Raw genomic sequence first — 22,684 nt, 5'->3', positions numbered from 1 at the left:
TTTAACGATAATTTTACGTCAGGAAATGACGTTAATCTAACGTAAACTTTACGTCATTTTTACGTTATATTTACGTCATTTTCTGACGTAAATCTAACGTAAACTTTACGTCATTTTCTGACGTAAATCTAACGTAAAATTTGCGTAAAGTTTACGTCATTTTCGTTAGATTTACGTCAGAAAATGACGTAAACTTTACGTTAGATTTACGTCAGAAAATGATGTAAATATAACGTAAAAATGACGTAAACTTTACGCTAGATTAACGTCATTTCCTGACGTTAAATTGTCGTTAAAAGGATGAGCAAAATGATGGATATCTAACCGACCATTATAACGTAAATCTAACATTAAATTAACATCATTTACGGATGCAATTCTAATGTCAAATTTTGATGACCAAAGTTACGAAAATATAACAAACCATTAAAACCTTCAAAATTATTCATTATTTGCGGCAGTAAATGGGAAGTACATTCAATCAATAATCAAATTTTCCTGACCCGTGGGTGAGGCTAAAAGTTGAGTGGTCCAACGTGTGCGCTTTAGATCATAAGGTCTGTCATTGAGTCAAGTGGTTTGTTTCCACACCCAACTTGAACATGGGTTTTCTCTGGGTCCTCCTACTACTAAAGATTCCTGGTGCGGATGAATTATTCAACTTGAATTGAATCACTTAGTCCCAAAGGACAGTTTATGTCTATTGGATGTTTTACCCCATTGCTCTCTATCTACCCATAACCAGTCAGAATTCTAAATGTATTGCACAGAAAAGTTAAAAATCTAGCAGAATAATATGACAAAATATACTACAAGTATGTATACATATACTTTATTTAAAAGACAAAAATATAATGTTATAAAATACAAAATACACATTTAAATATTAACAGTTTTTATCCACAGCTGTTTGAGAAATGAAGACGGGCATATGCCACACAGTGTGCAGAGCTATGGCGTACTCTTATATAAAATTCCAACTGCCAAGGGATCTTTCACACACACACTTGAGTTTACACTGTACCTTGTTTTTTTGGTCCCTTCCGTATGACTAGTCAGCCATCCATGTCAGGTCCTCTGTCCGGCATCACTGACAAGGGAAAATGTTCAAGAAAAAGGTCTACATTAGCGCTATGAAAGTGCTGATATGCATATAAGAAAGAAAAAACTGGGATATTGACCAAATTGGGCCAAAACCTATAGCCTCTATCTTATTTGCTCAAGGTATTGATGGAATAGGAGTTAACTTTGGAATGAGTGAAATGAAATGGGGTTTAATGTCCTATTCCGACAGGGCTAATGACATGGAAATATGCTATACAGTGTCCTATTATGGAATTTTATCCAGACAGCGGCGCTAAAGCCTACTCTTATATCGAATTCAAACTGCCAAGGGATCTTTCACGTGCACACCAATGTGTGCACAGGACCTCGGTCATTCGTACCATCCAAACGACTAGACAGCTGTCCCTCCTTGTCAGGCCCTCTGTCCTGCACCTCTGACAAGGGGAGGAAACCAAGTCTGGAAATCACGAAGAACTTTCTCGGCCGACACTGGAATGGAATGTTGTGGAATGCTGAATATTGATAGGTTTCGTCCTCTCATGATTCCAGTGTGTAACACAAATTTGAAAAAGATCAATTAAGAATAAACACAGCATCTATTGCATTTGAAAAAGGGAGAATTAACCAAGGAAGGCAAAGTCCTGAAAAGCTGTATATTGATAATGCTTGTCCTCTCACAATCGGAATGATTCACATTTCACACCCAGTGTACGGACAAACAGGGCCAAAATTGATATGTGGGTGTATAAACAAAGATATATACTACACCAATATTACATGTGTTGCAGAATTGGTTTAACACATTTCAAATATAATTGTAACACGGATATTTGCAATGGTTGATCCATGACAAAAGATTTGAAATATTTTGAAGAGACGCAAAAGGTTACGCCATACAGTGTGCTATAAGGGAAATTTTGCCCAGGCAGCAACGCTATGGCCTACTCTTGTATCGAATTCCAACTGCCAGGGGATCTTTTATGTGCATGCCAATGTGTACACTGGACCTTGGTTTTTTTTTTGTCCCACCCAAACGACTAGACAGCTGTCCTTGTCAGGCCCTCCATCCTGCATCACTGACGATGGGAAACCACACCGGAAAATCAGGATGAACTTTCTCGGCCAATGCAGGGATCGAACACCCGACCTCAAGGCTAGCGAGTCAGCGTCTTACCCACTTGATCCCCCCTTGGCCTATGTACATGTAGAGATGAATTTTGAGCTACCTTTATATATATATTTCTATTTTTAAAACCCGCGACAAGTATATTTATATCAAGGATGTAACCCTCTATCAGTTAACCCGTCACGGATTGGTTGCATTGGTGAACCGGTTCAAAATATTCGTTTCATATCATACCTGACCTTCAAATCCAGGAATTGTAGCCACAACGGGGATCACGTTGGTTAAGTCGGTAAGACACTGGCTATCTAGTCTGGAGGTCGGGTGTTCGATCCCTGCATTGGCCGAGAAAGTTATTCCAGATTTTCCGGCATGGTTCTCCCTTGTCAGTGATGCAGGACAGAGGGCTAGACAAGACAGCTGTCTAGTCATTAAAATAGGACAAAAAAATGAGGTCCCATGTACACATTGGCGTGCACGTACAAGAGCCCTTGAAGTTAGAATTCGATATAAGAGAAGGCCGTAGTGCCACTGTCCGGGCAAAATTTCCCACATAGCACACTGTATGGCGTATGCCCATCTTCATTAGCCAAGTTCAGAGCAAAACAGTAGGACGTTAAACTTTCATTTCACTAGCCACAGCTCTGTTTTCTTTCACCAAGGGGGGGGGGGGGTGGATGGCTGAATGGTTAGCGTGCGCGCACTGTATCATAAAGTCTGTCATTGAGTCGACTGGCGTGGTTTCGAATCCCCAGTTGTACGTGGCAAGGAGTAGGGTCGCCTGTCCAACTTCATGGGTTTTCTCCGGGTCCTCCGGTTTCCTCCCACTCCTAAAGACCCCTATACGCAAGCGAATTATGTAAATAAAAAATTAAACCATATGTTAGTCCCGAAATGACCTAGTTTGTGTCGAGTGGACGGTAAACCCCATTTCTCTCTCTCTCTCTTTCACCAAAGGGGGGGGATCAAGTGGCTAAGTGGGTAAGACGCTGGCTCACTAGCAAGGAGATCGGGTGTTCGATCCCTGTAAGTTCATCCTGATTTTCCGGCGTGGTTTCCCTTGTCAGTGATGCAGGACGGAGGGACTGACAAGGACAGCTGTCTAGTCGTTATGGGACGAAAAACTGAGGTCCCGTGTAGACATTGGCGTGCACGTAAAAGATCCCTTGGCAGTTGGAATTCGATATAAGAGTAGGCCGTAGCCCCGCTGCCCAGGCAAAATTTCCCTCATAGCACACTGTATGGCATATGCTCGTCTTCATTAGCCCAGGTTAGGAGCAGAATAGTAGGACGTTAAACCCCATTTCATTTCATTTCTTTCACCAAAGACCACATAAATACTTCATTTAGCACTTGTCATTTGAAACAGTTATAGCCTATGTCTTGTCTGGAAGAGGGGGCATCATCACATTACCATACAGGGTATAAGTCGATGTTGAGTATAAGTCAAATTGCCAAATTTTACATTTTTCCGACCTACATCCATAATTAAGTAGAGGCGGTATATAAGACTAATGTTTTTCAACTCCACGAGTTTCGAGACTGTTATCCTAGTCTAATACCATGCCGGTGTACGCCGAAGAAAAGTTGGGCCATATAAATAATGAGGGTCTGGGACAGTTGTCAATAACACTTGCATTTATAAACAAACATGAATCGTGATGACGAATTAGGATTCAATAAAAAAAAAACAACATAGATATGGCCCATGAAGAGAGAAATTTTACAATAAAAAAAAATTAAGAGTGTTGGATATTGAACTGACAATGCAATCAAATGGACTTTCGGAAATGGCATTCTTATATAAATTTCATGGGCGTCAACATCTTGTTTTAGGACTAGTTACCTTCCTTAGACTTTGTTTATGATAATGTAAAAGACCGGATAATCTAGCCTATGACCGATTATTCTCAAATGTTGACAACGCAACCACACTAATATTCGTAGAATATAGAATATTTTTTTCTAGATGATAGAGACTAATAATATGCCAACATTGAAATGTGTGCATAAATATGGTATATACTTAACTACACCAATATTATACCTATGTCATAGAATTTGTTACAAACATTACAAATATAATCTTAATAGAGATCTTTGCTATGGTTGATCTATCAGTAAAAATTGGAAGATTTGTAAGGAACGCAAAAGGTTATTGTTTACTGGCTGCAGCAGGGAGCAATAACAGGAACACAGATGATTTTCAACTCACTGATACAACTCAGTTTAAACTTTAAGCCAAAGAGCTGTTATATAATACTGTGACAGGATATCTGCTCTAAACTAACTAGTCATCAAAGAATTGACTGTCAAAAGTTCAGACAGAAAGTATTTTAGGCCTACAATGCTTGTAAAGCTTTGGCCTACATTCTGATGATATTTGTGCTACCATAGATACATATATATTTATATCATTACGTTATGTGACAAGTAGTAGTGTTTGGCAAGTAGTAGTGTTGTCTAACTATCATTATAAAGCCCATATAAATCTTTTTAGAACTTCTTTGTCATTACTGCCACCAAGGGTGCTCAAATATACATGTAGGATCTGTAAAAAAAAAAAATAAATAAATAAAAAGCAACTTTATACTCCCCAAAAAAAACGTAATTGGGTTAAACGGCCTACTGTTCAGCTCCAACTGGGCTGACAGCCAACCTACTGTGGATCTGTAATGAAATGGGGTTCAACATCATACTGTTCTGCTCAAACTGGGCTAAAGAAGTTGGACAAATGCTTGAAAGTGTGCTGTGATGGAAATTTTGACTGGACCGTGTGTACAAAAGAGCTTGGTTTTTTGTCCTATCCGAACAACTGTACATTAGCCCTTACGAGCCCCTCTGTCTTGCACCAGTTAAAAGAGGAACCATGCCAGAAAATCCTGATGAACTTTCTTGGCCACCACAAGAAAAAATAAGCAGGGGAGTAGGACTGAAACCTTTATGTACAAGTATGTACGGGCAAACTTGTTATTTAATGTTATAGGCCTATGTATATAATTAGAGTCTTGATTATCCATTTTTCAATTAAATTAAATCATTAACATTAACCGCCAGTGTTTGAATCTGTGAACATCTCGAGTACCCGATGGCATTGAGACTTGATTATAGACTTAGCAAGTTAATACATTAAAATGTCTTATAAAAAATTTTAACATTTACAGTCTCAAGAAATACCTACTTAACCTACGTACAATATATAGATTTAGCTCTTGCATTATGCATTATTAAATTTGCAAAAATATCAGTACAATAACAACAAAAAAACCCAACCTGAAACACCCATAAAAATGTTTAGAAAATACTACATGTACTTATATAAAAATTAGCACAGCCTGAATTTTAACAGTCTACATCATTAATAAATTCGTTATGTGTTTGATAATTTTTGGATCCAGATTTTTTAAAAACAATTTTGGAACCAGTATTACTTTCGATAACTTAAAGCAATGTTGATTTTGTTTATGAATAGTATGGTTTACGGACAATGTAACTGCATCGTGTTAAAAACAAATACTGACTGTCTGATATACAAAGTTGCGTGCAAACTTTTTCCACGGCCAGATTATTTTTTTTATCAACATTAGATCTATCGGTATACTGTCAACGGAAGTTCGCATAAAAAGTGCACTTACCTTCAACTTTACTTTGCTGAATCCAAAATCGTGTGTGTATGTGTGGAATAGCTTTATTTAACTTTAAATCACGGCATCATTTCTTCTTTGGGAAAAATAATAATTACATTATGCCGCCATTTTAAATCCCAGAATTCCGTACGTTCCGGTCAAACGAACAAACAAAAAATATTTAATAAATAATTGAAGCAATTTAGATAAATAACAACAATAACCGTAACCTATAAAAAAAATATTGTAATGTGAATAGAAATAATATGATATAAACCGATTTAAACACAATCATCAACCGTGAACAGATCGTGACCTTGACCTTGCCCGAGTCGATAAAAATATATTTTTACATCTATGTAGTTCTAAAATGGCGGCTGTTCGTTTGAAAGGCCTGTAATATTTCTGATAATGAATCTATTCATATAATTTGTTTGTATACGCTCTACCATATTTTATATGAGGTTACATAATTATGTTATATTAAAAGAATAATCAAATCGGGGAATTTTAATTTTCAGAGATAGGTCTTTTATCGAGAGACGATAAATATATGGACTTTTTTAGCTAGAGTAGATCTCTATGTTAATTGACTGGGTCATTAATATGTAACAGGCATTGCCTGAGTAGAGCGAAGCTGATTATTGTCAAATATAAAACCTTCATAATTAATTTTCTCAAGTGATACAAAAAATGTTAAATAATTTAGTTTTTCAAAATTGATTTTTATTTAGATCTAAATTTTATACATTAATTTTGTTTTTTAAAAAAAAGAACAAAAAAGTGTGAGAATTATTTTCATTGACGTAAAAAATATGTGACGTCATTGATTAGACGCATCATAGAAATAGTTCTATGAGGCGCGTAATCTTGCTTGGACGAGATTTGGTAAGTTGACATGCGCATTGCCTGTTTTCTCCAGTGTATCCGGTTTCGGTCTGAATTTTTTCTTAATCAACAGTCTGTGGGTAACATTCTCAATTACGCTCCTGTGTTACCGGAAAAGAGCTTTGCTCAAGCACCGCGCTTCGCGCGATGCTGTAGAGCTTCTCTCTATATTATCTATTTTTCAGATTCATAACTTAAAAAAATGGAACTAGTCTTAGTCCAACCTTTATTTTTATATGGTTTTACAACTTATATAATTAAGTGTTGAACTTTTAAATTCGAAATAAAAAAACGGCACCAATCGACTCATGACCTATTTTATATATTAGGCGTTTTTGTGAGTCAATTAGATTAGGTTTTGATTTGCTAGTACGATTTGGTATGATTTCGATTTGATTAGCTATGGTCCACAAATGTGAAATTTGATAATTACGATTTGGTAAGATGGCTGCCACCACGGACACCGATCAGAAAAAAAATTGTCTCTGGTAACATGACGAGGGGGGCGTGTGTTTCACGTGTAGTCCAAGTTACCTACAGATTACAGTGACACTGCTGGCACCCAGAGGGCCTAAAATTGCTTAGAGCCAGAGGTGATCTAACATTCTTGTGGACTAGAAAGTTAACATTAAAGGAGCTAAATCGCTAACATTTGGGACCTAGAAATTGACAAAAGTGGGTCGCAATGCATATAATACTGTAGTATGAATGTATATAAACTGATTTACATTCAATGGTTTCCGTTTTTACTCCAATTTCAAATCCGTTATGTTCGGCGAAATGAGCCAGCAGTCTCAAGCGAGTGCAAATTTCTAGCGTCTGGTTATTCCAGTTTACATACGCCGTTTGATTTGGTGCAATGTGTCTAGCCTCGTCCCTCGAGTCTCTTGATACAACTAGGGCTGAAGCGCATTATGGTACACGATTCGTGTACCAATGGTAAAATGTTTATTTTGTCTTAAATATTGGATATCAAAAGCCCATCTTTTCCCGTTAAGATCACAACATGAATGTTGATATAATTTGACAAATAAATCGTGTTTTCAATGTTGAAGATTTTGGATGATATTGAGTTAGAGACTTAGCTACTTTAAACACATCAAATGCGTTTTAAAAAAACATTTTTTATGGAGAAAAACAACAATAAGCATTAAAAATTACTTACGATGTCGAACATTCCGCCATTTTGAAAACGTCAAATCTAATCGCCTAAACACCTCCTGGGACGATTAGGTCGATTTGCCTAATCAGTTGAGTTAAATCGTCTCACAAATGTAACGATTAGCATAATCAACTTGGTTCACAAATGCGTATAATAGCTAATCGGTCTAATCTAATCGGTTCACAAAAACGCCTATTGTATATGTAGACAGCCGCCATTTTAAATGACATTAACAACACACATTGATTTAAGCTCTGAGTGAGCTAATGAAGACAGGCATACACTATATACAGTGTACTATGACGGAAACTTTGCACGGATAGCGGCACTATATGGCCTACTCTGATATTGAATTACAACTGTCGGAGTGTCTTTTACGTGCATGCCAATATGTACATGAGGACTTGATTTTTCGTATGACCCGAACAACTATACCTTATCCCTTGCCAGATCCTCCGCCCTGCCACAGTCCATAGAAAATTTCCGTCATAGCACTCTGCATTGCGTATGACTATCTTCAATAGTCCGACTGGTGCAGAAAAGTATGAAAATGAATTTTAAATGGGGTTTGAACATCCTACTATTTTATTCCAAGTGGGCTAATGAAGAAGGGCATATGCTATAATGGTTAAAATGTGTGATTTCGGGTTAAAATGCCGTGATGTTGGGTTATCGCCTTACGAAGGGTGATATCAGTCACCATATCTACTGGGTTTCTTTAATACTCATATTTATAGTATTTTATAGAGTCAGACTAGTGGACTAGTGAATGCACGGATTAGTGCACCTATTGGTAATGACTATATGCGGAAATGCTGCTCTCCAGGCAAAATGTCTTTCCTAGCACATCTTCATTAGTAAGTGCGGTAATGCTGCTGTCCAGGCAAAATTTCTGTCATAGCACATCTTCATTACTAATTTTGATAAAGCCACGGTGGCTAAGTGCGTAAGATGCTGGCTCGATAATCCAGAGCACGTGTTCGATCCCTGCATTGGTGGAGAAAGTTCATCAGGATTTTCCGACATGGTTTCCCCTTGTCAGAGGTGCAGGAACAAGGACAGTAGTCTAGTCACTCAGATGGGACAAAAAACCGAGGTACCATGTATACATTGGCTTGCACGAAAAGATTCCTTGGCAGTTGGATTCGATATTAGTAGGCCATAGTGCCGCTGCTGGGGCAAAATTTCCCTCATAGCACATTGTATGGTATGTACCTGTCTTCATTAGCCCAGTCGGAGCAGAACAGTAGGACAATAAACCGATTTCATCAGGACAAATCTACATGAGGAAAAACCTACATTTCACAAACTTAGTAATTAGTAACGGGGGGGGGGGGGGGGGGGGTTGGATGGCTGAATGGTTAGCGTGCGGGCGCTGTATCATAAAGTCTATCATTGAGTTGACTGTCGTGGTTTCGAATCCCCGGTTGTACGTGACAAGGAGTAGGGTCGCTTGTCCAACCTCCGGTTTTCTCCCACTGCTAAAGACCCCTACGCGCAAGCGAATTATGTAAATAAAAATTAAACTATATGTTAGTCCTGAAATGACCTAGTTTGTGTCGAGTAGACGTTAAACCCCATTTCTCTCTCTCTCTCTAGTAATTAGTAACACACTGGCTAGCAAATGAGGGGTTCAATTTCCGTGTTGGTCGAGAAAAATGAAATGAAATCGGGTTTAATGTCCTACTGTTCTGCTCCTAAACTGAGCTAATGAAGACGAGCATACGCCATACAGTATGCTATGAAGGAAATTTTGCCCAGGCAGCGGCGCTATGGCCTACTCTTATATCAAGTTCCAACTACCAAGGGATCTTTCATGTGCACTCCTGTGTGTACACGTGACCTCAGTTTTTCATCCCTGACTAGACAGCTGTTCTTGTCCGGCCCTCCGTCCTGTATCACTGACAAGGGGAAAACACGCAGGAAAATCTGGATGAACTTTCTCAGCCAATGCAGGGATCGAACACCCGACCTCCAGGCTAGCGAGTCAGCGTCTTACTCACTTAGCCAACGTGATCCCCATGTTGGTCGAGAAAGTTCCCTTTGTTAGTAGTGGTGTAGGACAGAGGACCTCAAAAAAACAGTGTCTAGTCCATCACGTGGGTGTGCACGTAAAAGAACCCTTGACATTTGGAATTTGAAATGAGAGTAGATCATTCATTCATTCGTTTTCTCTTTGTGTGTCACCTACAGTTCGCAACTATTAAAGGAGCTAGATCTCTATTCTTGGGCACTTAGAAATGAAATGAAATGAAATGAAATGGAGTTTAACGTCCTACTTTTCTGCTCCTAACCTGGGCTAATGAAGACAGGCATACGCCATACAGTGTGCTATGAGGGAAATTTTGCCCGGACAGCGGCACTAAGGCCTACTCTTATATCGAATTCCAACTGCCAAGGGATCTTTTACGTGCACGCCAATGTGTACAAGGGACCTCGGTTTTTCGTCCCATCCGAACGACTAGACAGCTTTCCTTGTCAGCCCCTCTGTCCTGCATCACTGACAAGGGAGAACCACGCTGGAAAATCTGGATGAACTTTCTCGGCCAATGCAGGGATCGAACACCCGACCTCCAGGCTAGCGAGCTAGCGTCTTACCCACTTAGCCACGTGATCCCCCACTTAGAAATGGATATAAAATGTAATGAAATGAAATGGGGTTTAACGTCCAACTGTTCTGCTCCGAACTGGGCTAATGAAGATGGCCATACACCATACAGTGTGTTATGAGGGGAATTTTGCCCCGACAGTGGCACTACGGCCTACTCTTATATCGAATTCCAACTGTCAAGGGATCTTTTACATGCATGCCAATGTGTACACGGGACCTCGTTTTTTTTTTTATCCCATCTGAACAACTAGACAGCTGTCCTTGTCAGGCTCTTCGTCCTGCATCACTGACAAGGGGAAAAAACGCCGGAAATCTGGATGAACTTTCTCGGCCAATGCAGGGATCGAACACCCGACCTCCAGGCTAGCGAGCCAGGGTCCTACCCATTTTTGTCCCATTTTAATGACTAGACAGCTGTCTTGTCAGGCCCTTAATTGTTAGTATCATGACATTAAACTGACATTTGTTTTACGTTTTACAACTAATATCAGGTTTATGTTAGAAAACTAACGTTAGATTTATGTTAGAAAACTAACGTTAGATTTACGTCAGAAAACTAACGTTAGATTTACGTCAGAAAACTAACGTTAGATTTACGTCAGAAAACTAACCATAAACTAACGGTTAGAAACCTGATGTAAAATTTACGTTAGATTAACGTTAGAATTGTAACCAATAATACATATATAATTATTATGTCTGAATTCCGACTATATATCAATTGTTAGAATGTGCACACACTTGTAATGTTATTTAATCAAGAAGTATTCAAAGGGAAAAAAATTGGTTAGTAATCCGTCATAAAGTTTACGTTACATTTACGTCATTTTCTGACGTAAAAGTAACCATAACCATTATGACGTAAAAGTAACGTAAATTTAACCAAAGAATTTTACCATTATTGGACGCTAACCAAAATCTAACCATAATGACGTAAACTTTACGTAAATCTAACCATCAATGTTAACTGGGTAGTTATGTTTGTTTTTCAAAATATCGGATGATTTCGACTCCTTCTGGATTATGGATCATTGTCGGGATAGTTTTAACAAGTTGTGTGGATACTTAACTTTCTGTACCAGAAGTTTCAGAAACATCCATTGAGCTGTTTTCAAAACAAAAAAAAAATAGAACATTTTCAGTAATTTAACGATTTTTCAACTTTTTTCAAAGATTGAGACTCTTTTTGGACCACTTATATTATTTCAATGCTTCCATTTTGGAATTCACGCCATAGACCACATACAGTACTCTTAGTAAAAAAGGTTTAAGAAAAATTGTAGGTGTCGTTTTCGAGAAAAAGGGAAAATACTAGTTTTCGGCGTACCATAATTTATTTTCTAACTATCAAAATCGTATCATTCAAATGTCATATGATAGTCCATTAATGGAACTATCCAACGACACATTGGTTCTTTTGGTCTGCTAACATCTAATGGAGAAGTCAAGTTTTTCGCAAGAGCGCCAATTTTTTTTTAAACCTTTTCTACATTTTTTGAATACTTCCGGTATGGAGATTATTGTCGGGATAGTTTTGGTAATTAAATGACTGTAGGTCTCTGTAATGATATTTTACATTATCTAATCAGAGAAATCCTATGTTCAAAAGTGCCAAAAATGCAAAAATGTCAAAATGTCGAAAATTAAATTTCAATATTTCAATACACATTATACATCGTTAGAATCGTAATTAGGTCAGCTATCTGAATGTGTAGCCTTTTTGTAAAAATCTGTTTAAACAATAAAGTAATAAAGCATTTTCCAAAATTTCACGATTTTTCGACTTTTTTTTTATTTTCAGTCCCTTTTTTATCCTATTCCAGACATTTCAAAGTCTTATTGGATGGCTTCATGCAAAAGACTATGGAATGGACTCTCGATAGAGAAAGTTAAAGAAAAATTGTAGGTTAAGTTTTTGAGATAAAGGCGTCCAAAGACGCTCCAAATCAGAAAATACTTCAATTTTACGTGCCATATTTTGCTGCCTGGTCATAGTATCCGTATGCATTGGGTATTACACAATAGCCCATTCATCGGGCCACTCAACGCTACCTTAATTGGTTTAATCCGGTGATATCGTACAGAGAAATCACGTTTTTTCCCAAAATATCCATTTTTTGTGTTGTTTTCAACATATCGGATATTATTTCGACTACTTCCGGTCTACAGATCATTGTTGAAATTGCTTTATTCCTTGCTATGGTCATATGACTTCATGCTCCAGAAGTGTCAGACACATCGATTTGGTCGTAAAAAGAAAAGATAGGTTGCCAGGCAATGAAACATACGCCCACAGCAGCTATATCGTCCGGGCAGTCAACAAGAGTTGTCGCATATTTTGACGTTTTTCGGTAATGAAACATTTATAATACATTAAAATCTAATTAAGAGTAACAACTCATTAAGTAATTATCAGAAAACCATTAGAATTTGTTTGGTTTTTATAAAGTTCTGTCCCATGCTAACGTTTAGTATACGAAACTTTTAACATCATGGATTTATCTGTTTCAAGTCATAAAGATTCATTGAAAATCAATATACTTGTTCGTCTCAAGACCTTAAACTCTGTGTTATCAATCTGAAGTCAATCAGATGATAACTTTAGCCTCTAGAGCGTCACAAGATTTTTCAAAAGTGATCAAGGGCCATAACTCTGCCAGTAATTATCGGAAATCGCTGAAAATCAATAGGCTTCTTCGTCTCATGACCTTCAACACTGTGTATAAATTTAAAGTCAATCGGATATTACCTTTAGCCTCTAGAGCGTCCACAAGATTTTTCAAAGTGATCAAGGGCCATAACTCTGAAAGTTATTATCGGAAATCGCTGAAAATCAATAGGCATCTTCGTCTCATGACCTTCAACACTGTGTATAAATTTAAAGTTAATCGGATATTAACTTTAGCCTCTAGAGCGTCCACAAGATTTTCCAAAGTGATCAAGGGCCATAACTCGGGCAGTAATTATCGGAAATCGCTGAAAATCAATAGCCTTCTTCGTCTCATGACCTTAAACACTGTGTATAAATTATAAGTCAATCGGATATTAACTTTAGCCTCTAGAGCGTCTACAAGATTTTTCAAAATGATGAAGGGCCATAACTCTGGCAGTAATTATAGGAAATCGCTGAAAATCAATGGGCTTCTTCGTCTCATGACCTTAAACACTGTGTATAAATTTAAAGTCAATCGGATATTAACTTTAGCCGGACCGACCGACAGACGGAGGGGGCGACAACAATATACGACCACATTTCAATGTGGGCGTACAAAAAGTAGGATACAAAATTGGCAAGAAATTCGAAAAAAAATGGCGATAACTCTGAATGGAACTCATATTACTGGAATCGGATCGACATCAGGTATTCAAAAATGTAGGTCAAATTTGAATATTTTGAAAATTAACAAAAATTGTCTCGTAAACGACATGTTTGTAATTTTCGAGCGATATAAGTCAAGGACAAAGTTTCGAAATTTTTGATATATTCAACTGCTATTGTTCCAGAAAAGACTCAGGGTTTCCGGTAATGTCATTTGTTTGAAAATAGAAAAATAATTGACAAAACTATGGCCAGTTTCTGATTTTTGGGCACCATACCAAATTCGACCACTTCCGGTCTGCGCAGATGTTTCAAAAGTAGTCGATCAAGTAGCCACCACATGGTTTCCCAATAGAAAATTAGGTCCCAGATCGCTATCTGTTACAGACACTGAAAAATAGGCTCCCGGGCGGAAAAATAATAATAATAATAATTTTAGTAATCTCACATTCATAATGTGGAAGTATTATGCCGTCGTCCCTGTCTGTGTGTATGTATGTGTGTGTGTGTCTGTGGGTCGCCTATGGGGCACAATTCTTAGTGGATTGTCTTGAAACTTTGCACACATATTCCTTATACCCTAAGGATGATCCCTGTTGTTTTTGGTGCATGCCCGCCCCCCAGTGGCAGAGCCACGCCTATTTCTTGTATTTGTTTATCGTCTACAGGCCACATTTCTTAACATATCATCTTGAAACTTTGCATACTTATTCTTTATACCCTAAGGGACACCCTATTCTTTGTGGTGCATGCCCAACCCCAAGGAGCAGAGCCACACCCATTTTCTTTTTGTGTGTCTGTGCGTCACCTATAGGCCAAAATTCTTAATCGATTGACTTATTACTTATACCCTAAGGATAATCCGTACTGTTTTTGGTGCATGCCCGACCCCCCTACAGGCCACGATTCCTAATGGATCGAACTGGAACTTGGCATATGTATTCCTTATAGCCTAAGGACGACAACTGCATGTCCCGACCCCCAGGGGCAGAACCACGCCCAATTTTTGTGTTTATCATATACAGGCTTGAATTCTAAATGGATCATCTTGGAACTTGGCATATTTATTCCTTATACTGTAAGGATAACAACTATTTATTTTCGTGCATGTCCAGACCCCCAACCCACCCACTTTTTTGTTAATTTTTATCTGTAAATACTTTATAGGTTGCAATAATTAACAAATTTTGTTCAAATTCAGCATATCAATCATTTCAATAACATGGTGGTACCTATTTATATTATTCCATATCCAACCCCCAGGGGCAGAGCCATGCCCAGTTTTTGTATTTATCGTCTACAGACTGCAATTCTGAATGGATCATCTTTGAACTTTGCATATTTATTCCTTATACCGTAAAGACAGCAACTATTTATTTTGGTCCATGACCAATTTTCTGTTAATATTCAGTCTATAAATTTGGCAAAACAAACCCAACACCTAGCCTTTTTTGCCTCTTGTCATATTACAGTCGTTGCAGCCATTTAATATTTCATTCTCTTTATATTAAAAAGAACCATATCAATCAAAGCAGGTTTGCGGACGTAAATTGCAGCGTTAGCGATGCTCTTGTATTAATATGGTACACTGTAATGTAACAATGGCATCGTTTAGAACGGCGGTTTTAGCGCTAGATAGTATGCATATAGTTTACTTTCAATACATCGTTTGATAATTGATAAAGATAGGTTGCCAGGTAACGAAACATACGCCCACAGCAGCTATATTTTTACTTTTTTCGTTAATGAAACATTTATAATACATTAAAATCTGATTAAGAGTAACAACTCATTAAGTAATTATCAGAAAACCATTAGAATTTGTTTGGTTTTTATAAAGTTCTGCCCCATGCTAACGTTTAGTATACAAAACTTTTAACATCATGACCCTAAACACTGTGTATAAATTTAAAGTCAATCGGATATTAGCTTTAGCCTATAGAGCATCCACAAGCAATTGTGGACGCCGGACCGCCGGACGGATGAACGGGGGGCACAACAATATACGACCACACTTCAATTGATTGGTGATTGCTTGATAATCTTTTGCGGCTTTACACCCATCCAGTTTCAATCTCACGGATAATTGATCGGCAAGTGTTTGCTTCACACCCACCGATTGAAGGCCGGATAAAACGGTGTTGATTCAATGGAAATCGTATGACAGGACGGCTGATTGATGTCTTAATAAGGAAATAAATCGGAACATGAAAATGGTGTCGGATGTTACAGAGTGCCGGAGTGATCAGAGGTCGGATGTGACAGAGTGCACTGTATTTTTAAATCGGATAAAAATTAAGACCGCTATAGGGTCCACAAGCTAAAAACGCGATATTTCGTACAATCAGGGGCCATAATTCCGGAAGTTACGGTCCAATATGCACGAATATCGAAAGGAACCGAGATCCTTGGGTTATAAACTTACATTTTAAGTTTCAACAAAATCGGATAAAAATTGTTGCCTCTATAGGGTCCACAACCTTGATATACCATATTTTTACGCTATTTGAGAAGGAATGCCGGCCATTTTGTCTGTCAATTTGGGGCCGATTTTCACAAAATTCGAACTCAGCCATCCTTAGGGTGTAACGGTGATAAAATAATATGTATTTTTAAATCAGATAAAAATTATGACCTCTATAGGGTCCACAAGCTAAAAACGCGATATTTCGTAGAATCAGGGGCCATAATTCAGGAAGTTACGGTCCGATATGCCCCAATATCGAAAGGAACCGAGATCTTTGGGTTATAAACTTACATTTCAAGTTTCAACAAAATCGGATAAAAATTGTTACCTCTATAGGGTCCACAACCTTGAAATACCATATTTTTACGCTATTTGAGAACGAACGGCATCCATTTTGTCGGTCAATTTTGGGCTGATTTTCACAAAATTCGAACTGGGCCGTCCTTAAGGTGTAACGGTGATATAATAATATGTTTTTTTGAATCGGATAAAAATTATGACCTCTATAGGGTCCACAAGCTAAAAACATGATTTTTCGTACAATAGGGGCCATAATTCAGGAAGTTAGGGTCCGATATGCGCGAATATCGAAAGGAACCAAGATCTTTGGGTTATAAACTTACATTTCAAGTTTCAACAAAATCAGATTAAAATAAGGGGCCATAATTCAGTTAGTTACGGTCAGATATGCGCAAATATCAAAAGGAACCGAGATCTTTGGGTTATAAACTTACATTTCAAGTTTCAACAAAATCGGATAAAAATTGTGACCTCTATAGGGTCCACAAGCTAAAAACGTGATTTTTCGTACAGACAGGGGCCATAATCCATGAAGTTTCGATCCGATACATGCCAATATCGAAAGCAGCTGAAATCTTTTGGAGATAAACCTATATTTCAAGTTTCGTCAAAATTGGATAAGAATTGTGACCTGTAGAGTGTCCACAAGCTAAAAACGTGATTTTTCATACAAACAGGGGCCATAATCCATGAAGTTTCGATCCGATACATGCCAATATCGAAAGCAGCTGAGATCTTTTGGAGATAAACCTATATTTCAAGATTCGTCAAAATCGGATAAGAATTGTGACCTGTAGAGTGTCCACAAGCTAAAAACGTGATTTTTCGTACAAATATGGGCCATAATCCATGAAGTTTCGGATAAGAATTGTGACCTTTAGAGTGTCCACAAACAAATTGTGGATGTCCGGACGTTCAGGGGCGACGACAATATACGTCCACATGAAAATGTGGGCCTATAAAAACTTGTCCAAAAAGTAAACAAGGTAAATAAGTGAACAGGTTGTCCATTTATAAATGCTTCTCGGAGAAACTAAACGAGTTACCATTAAACTAAGCAATAGTACTAACTAAACCATTTTTGTAATTCTCAAACCATTTTTATCAATTATCAAACAATGTATTGAAAGTAAACTATAGGCATACCCCCGTTCTAAACGATGCCAATGTTACAGTGGTAACTGAATTCATATTTGAAGGCATAAAGTCGGCATAAACCTTGTTCAGACTGTCATTATTTATTAAGCTTTATAATTAATAAGGATCAAGCTCATTAATGCTGAACAGTCCTCACTATACCTGAGTGACAAGTTTTAAACAGAGTATAGATTTATGATTAATTAATGGATCAACATACAACCCCTTGATAGCATTGGAATCTCCGGCCAACGGCAGTGACAATCGAAGAACTGCAAACCTTTCAGTTTCACAGCGCCTGTTTTATAAAAACAATAAATGCTGACCAAATAAGCAACGAGTTTGGTAAAAACTATCCATTGAACGATGTAGTTTTGTGTGTGTGCGAGTGATTGCTCACATCTCATGGTACGCCCTGCAGATAACTGTGGTAATTAGTACGATACTAAAACAAAGCTTTGAGTTAAATCCAAACCTGAACATTGGTGTCATACTAACAAATTCCAAAATTAATGTATGTTCTTGTCAGTCGAAGTTTGCCATATCCATTCTGTATGTCAATTTTCCCCCTTTCTGATCAATGCTAAGATGTAGTTTTTTTATATTGATTGTATTCCGACAAGAATTTTTGAACATTTTCTGAAGAAGGACCCCTCCCCCACTTGAAACAGCCTGGTCTGCCACTGTTGAATGAGTCCTACTGCAGGGTCTCCAGTTCATATGTTACATAAATAACAATTTTGTCAAGAGTTTTGTATGTTTGCAGTATATAAATCTAGCTGTATAGGTGAGTTTCTACGAATATCGGTAAAATTCTAATTATTGCAACAAATCTGTAGATATGTAGTAGTTATTAGCACATTTTCCGAGGTGTATCGGTGAAGATCAGGACAGTTTTGGTCGAGGGGCCCAGCCGAGGCGGCCCCCGACCAAAACTGTCCGGATCTTCGCCAATACACCGAGGAAAGGTGCTAATAAGTCACTTACATCACATTTCTATCGAGTATTGTGAAGCGAAATGTGAAAAATAGTATTTATTATCGAGTCATGTCAAGCGAAATGTGACAAATACTTTCTGCTCTTTTATTTATCCCTTTCTGTGCCTCACGTTACATTTCGTGGTAGAATGATTTCGCAGTGGAGAAACGACCTTGTCCTGAGTAGTATTTACACGTGCGGCTTGCTGCGTTACCCTGAGCGTAAAACAGTCATGTGTTTTTCTTTAGACTGCACTCCGTATTGAAAGACGAAGTTGTTTTGACGAAGTCGGTGAACATAGAGCCAACCACATTGTCAAAACAACTTGTCTCTGGCGTAGAGGACTGCAATTATATTAAATGTAATGTAAAGGAAACTGCACAATGTGGGTCAATCCTGGTGAAGTGTGCATCGGTGGATGGTTCGTCCGTTGAAATTTATTTGTAATAAAATTTCATCCTGCTTGTATAAAAGTGTTTGTTTGTCGGAAATGAACAGTTCTCTTTATGGAAACTTGGAAAGCGTACTGTTCATTTCTGATACACGGATACTTTTATGCCTGTATTGGAAATAAACAGGACAGTTTTATCAATGGTTGCCACTGGCAACGAGGTGGAAGTGGGATGTAAGGTTTGTTAATTAACAGGGGTGAACAATTGACTGAAAGGTGAATTAATTATCGCTATGCATGTGTTATTTAACGGAAAGGTTAAACAAGCGGTTGCCATGGAAGATATGCCCACATTTTGCAAGAGATGGACAGAGAACGAGCTAAAAAAATAATGTGATTTTTTGTTCAATCAGGGGCCATAATTCAGGAAGATATGGTCCCATATGCGTCAATATCAAGAGGAACCAAGATCTTTGGGTTATGAACATACATTTTTTAAGTTTCATCAAAATCGGATAAAAATTGTGACCTCTAGAGTGTCCACAACCTTCATATTACATGCTTTTACTCAATTTGCGTACAAAGAGCGGCCATTTTGTTGAGCAGTTTCATTTCAATTTTCCCAAAATTCAAATTCAACCTTCATTATAGTGGTGATATATTTAAACGGTTTTTAAAATCGGAAAAAAATTGTGACCTCTAAAGAAGCCGCAAGTTAAATATGCGATTTTTCGAACAATCAGGGGCCATAATCCAGGTAGTTAAGTTCAGGTATCCGCGATTATCAAAAGGAATCAAGATCTTAGTGTGTAATGGGGATATATTCACACGTTTTTTTTTTAATAACCAGCGGCTGCCAGGCAGGATACGCCCACATTTTGCAAGAGATTGACAGAGAACAAGCTAAACAAAAGGGGCCATAATTCAGGAAGTTACACTCTAATATGCGCAAATATCGAAAGGAACCAAGATCTTTGGGTTATAAAATTACATTTCAGGTTTCATCAAAATCAGAAGAAAATTGTCACCTCTAGAGGGTCCACAACCTTGATATACCATATTTTTACGCTATTTGAGTACGGGGGGCGGCCATTTTGTCTGTCAGTTTTGGTCCGATTTTCACGAAATTCGAACTCAACCATCTTTCGGGTGTAAAGGTGATATATTCAAACGGTTTTTGAAATCGTATAAAAATTATAACCTCTAGAGGCACCTCAAGGTAAAAAAATTACAATCAGGGGGCATAATTCAGGAAGTTATGATCCGATATGCGCGAATATAGAAAGGAACCAAGATTTTTGGGTCATAAACTTACATTTCAAGTTTCATCAAAATCAGAAGAAAACTTTGACATCTAGATGGATGACAACATTCATATACCATATTTTTTACGCTATTTGAGTATGATGGGCAGCCATTTTGTCTGTCAGTTTTGGTCCTATTTTCACGAAATTCTTAGGGTGTAACGGTGGTATATTCAAACGTTTTTTTAAATCAGATAAAAGTTATGACAAGTTAAAAACACGATTTTTTGTACAATCAGGGGCCATTTTTCCGGAAGTTACGATCCAATATGTGCCAATATCGAAAGGAGCCGAGATCTTTGGGTTATAAACTTACATTTCAAGTTTCAACAAAATCAGAAGAAAATTGTGACCTCTATAGGGTCCACAACCTTGATATACCATATTTTTACGCCATTTGAGAATGAGGGACAGCCATTTTGTCTGTCAGTTTTGGGCCAATTTTCATGAAATTCGAACTCAAAACCCTCCTTAGGGTGTAACGGTGATACACTAAAACGTTCTTTAAATTCGGATAAAAATTATGACCTCTATAGGGTCCACAAGCTAAACCAGCGGCTGCCAGCCAGGATACGCCCACATTTTTGAGAGATGGATAGAGAACAAGCTAAAAAGAAAGTGATTTTTCCTACAATCAAGGGCCATAATTCAGGAAATTACAATTCGATATGCCCAAATATCGAAAGGAACCGAGATCTTTGTGTTATAAACTTACATTTCAAGTTTCAACAAAATCGGATAACCAGCGGCTGCCAGGCAGGATACGCCCACATTTTCGAGAGATGGATAGAGAACAAGCTAAAAAGAAAGTGATTTTTCCTACAATCAAGGGCCATAATTCAGGAAATTACAATTCGATATGCGCAAATATCGAAAGGAATCGAGATCTTTGGGTTATAAAGTTACATTTCAAGTTTCAACAAAATCGGATAAAAATTGTGACCTATCGAAATGAACCGAGATCTTTGTGTTATAAACTTACATTTCAAGTTTCAACAAAATCAGATAACCAGCGGCTGCCAGGCAGGATACGCCCATATTTTCGAGAGATGGATAGAGAACAAGCTAAAAAGAAAGTGATTTTTCCTACAATCAAGGGCCATAATTCAGGAAATTACAATTCGATATGCACAAATATCGAAAGGAATCGAGATCTTTGGGTTATAAAGTTACATTTCAAGTTTCAAAAAAAATCGGATAAAAATTGTGACCTCCATAGGGTCCACAACCTTGATATACCATATTTTTACGCTATTTGAGAACGAACGGCGGCCATTTTATCTGTCAATTTTAGGCCGATTTTCACGAAATTTGAACTCAGCCATCCTTAGGGTGTAACAGTGATATAATATGTTTTTTTAAATCGGATAAAAATTACGACCTCTATAGGGTCCACAAGCTAAAAACGTGATTTTTCGTACAATCAGGGGCGATAATTCTAGAAGTTACGGTCTGATATGCGCGAATATCGAAAGGAACCGAGATCTTTGGGTTATAAACTTACATTTCAAGTTTCAACAAAATCGGATAAAAATTGTGACCTCTATAGGGTCCACAAGCTAAAAACATGATTTTTCGTACAACAGGGGCCATAATCCATGAAGTTTCGATCCGATACATGCCAATATCAAAAGCAGCCGAGATCTTTTGGCGATAAACCTATATTTCAAGTTTCGTCAAAATCGGATAAGAATTGTGACCTGTAGAGTGTCCACAAACAAATTGTGGATGGACGGACGAACGGACGGACAGGGGCGAAGACAATATACGTCAACATGAAAATGTGGGCGTATAAAAATACGTTTTTTTAAATCAGATATAAATTATGACCTCTATAGGGTCCACAAGCTAAAAACGTGATTTTTCGTACAATCAGGGGCCATAATTCAGGAAGTTACAGTCCGATATGCGCGAATATTGTAAGGGGGAGAGATAGAGAAATGGGGTTTAACGTACACTCGACACAAACTAGGTCATTTCGGGACTAACATATGGTTTAATTTTATTTCAATAATTCGCTTGCGCATAGGGGTCTTTAGCAGTGGGAGGAAACCAGAGGACCCGGAGAAAACCCACGGTGTTGGACAGGCGCCCCTACTCCTCATCACGTACAACAGGGGATTCGAAACCACGCCAGTCGACTCAATGACAGACTTTATGATACAGCACGCGCACGCTAACCATTCAGCCATCCAACCCCCCCCGCGAATATTGTAAGGAACCGAGATCTTTGGGTTATATACTTACATTTCAAGTTTCAACAAAATCGGATAAACATTGCGACCTCTATAGGGTCCACAACCTTTATATACC

The 22,684-nt window shown here is 37.9% G+C and overlaps 1 protein-coding gene and 1 long non-coding RNA gene across 5 annotated transcripts in view; both read right to left on the bottom strand.

Annotated features, from left to right (window-relative positions):
* Nucleotides 1-22,684, bottom strand: part of LOC126830306 (glycogenin-1) — a 280,407-nt gene that overhangs the window by 147,424 nt on the left and 110,299 nt on the right. The gene's annotated exons all lie outside the window — the stretch shown is intronic.
* LOC130013161 (uncharacterized) lies at nucleotides 819-7,462 on the bottom strand. The gene is made up of 2 exons (XR_008788509.1): nucleotides 5,824-7,462; nucleotides 819-4,739 (listed from the first exon to the last, which is right to left on the bottom strand). It is a non-coding gene; the product is annotated as an uncharacterized LOC130013161 (long non-coding RNA).

This window comes from Patella vulgata, chromosome 1 (genome assembly GCF_932274485.2).
Source record: "Patella vulgata chromosome 1, xgPatVulg1.2, whole genome shotgun sequence".
Lineage (NCBI taxonomy): Eukaryota > Metazoa > Mollusca > Gastropoda > Patellidae > Patella > Patella vulgata.
Note: the sequence above shows the minus strand (reverse complement) of the source record. Positions and strands in the feature narration are given on the sequence as shown.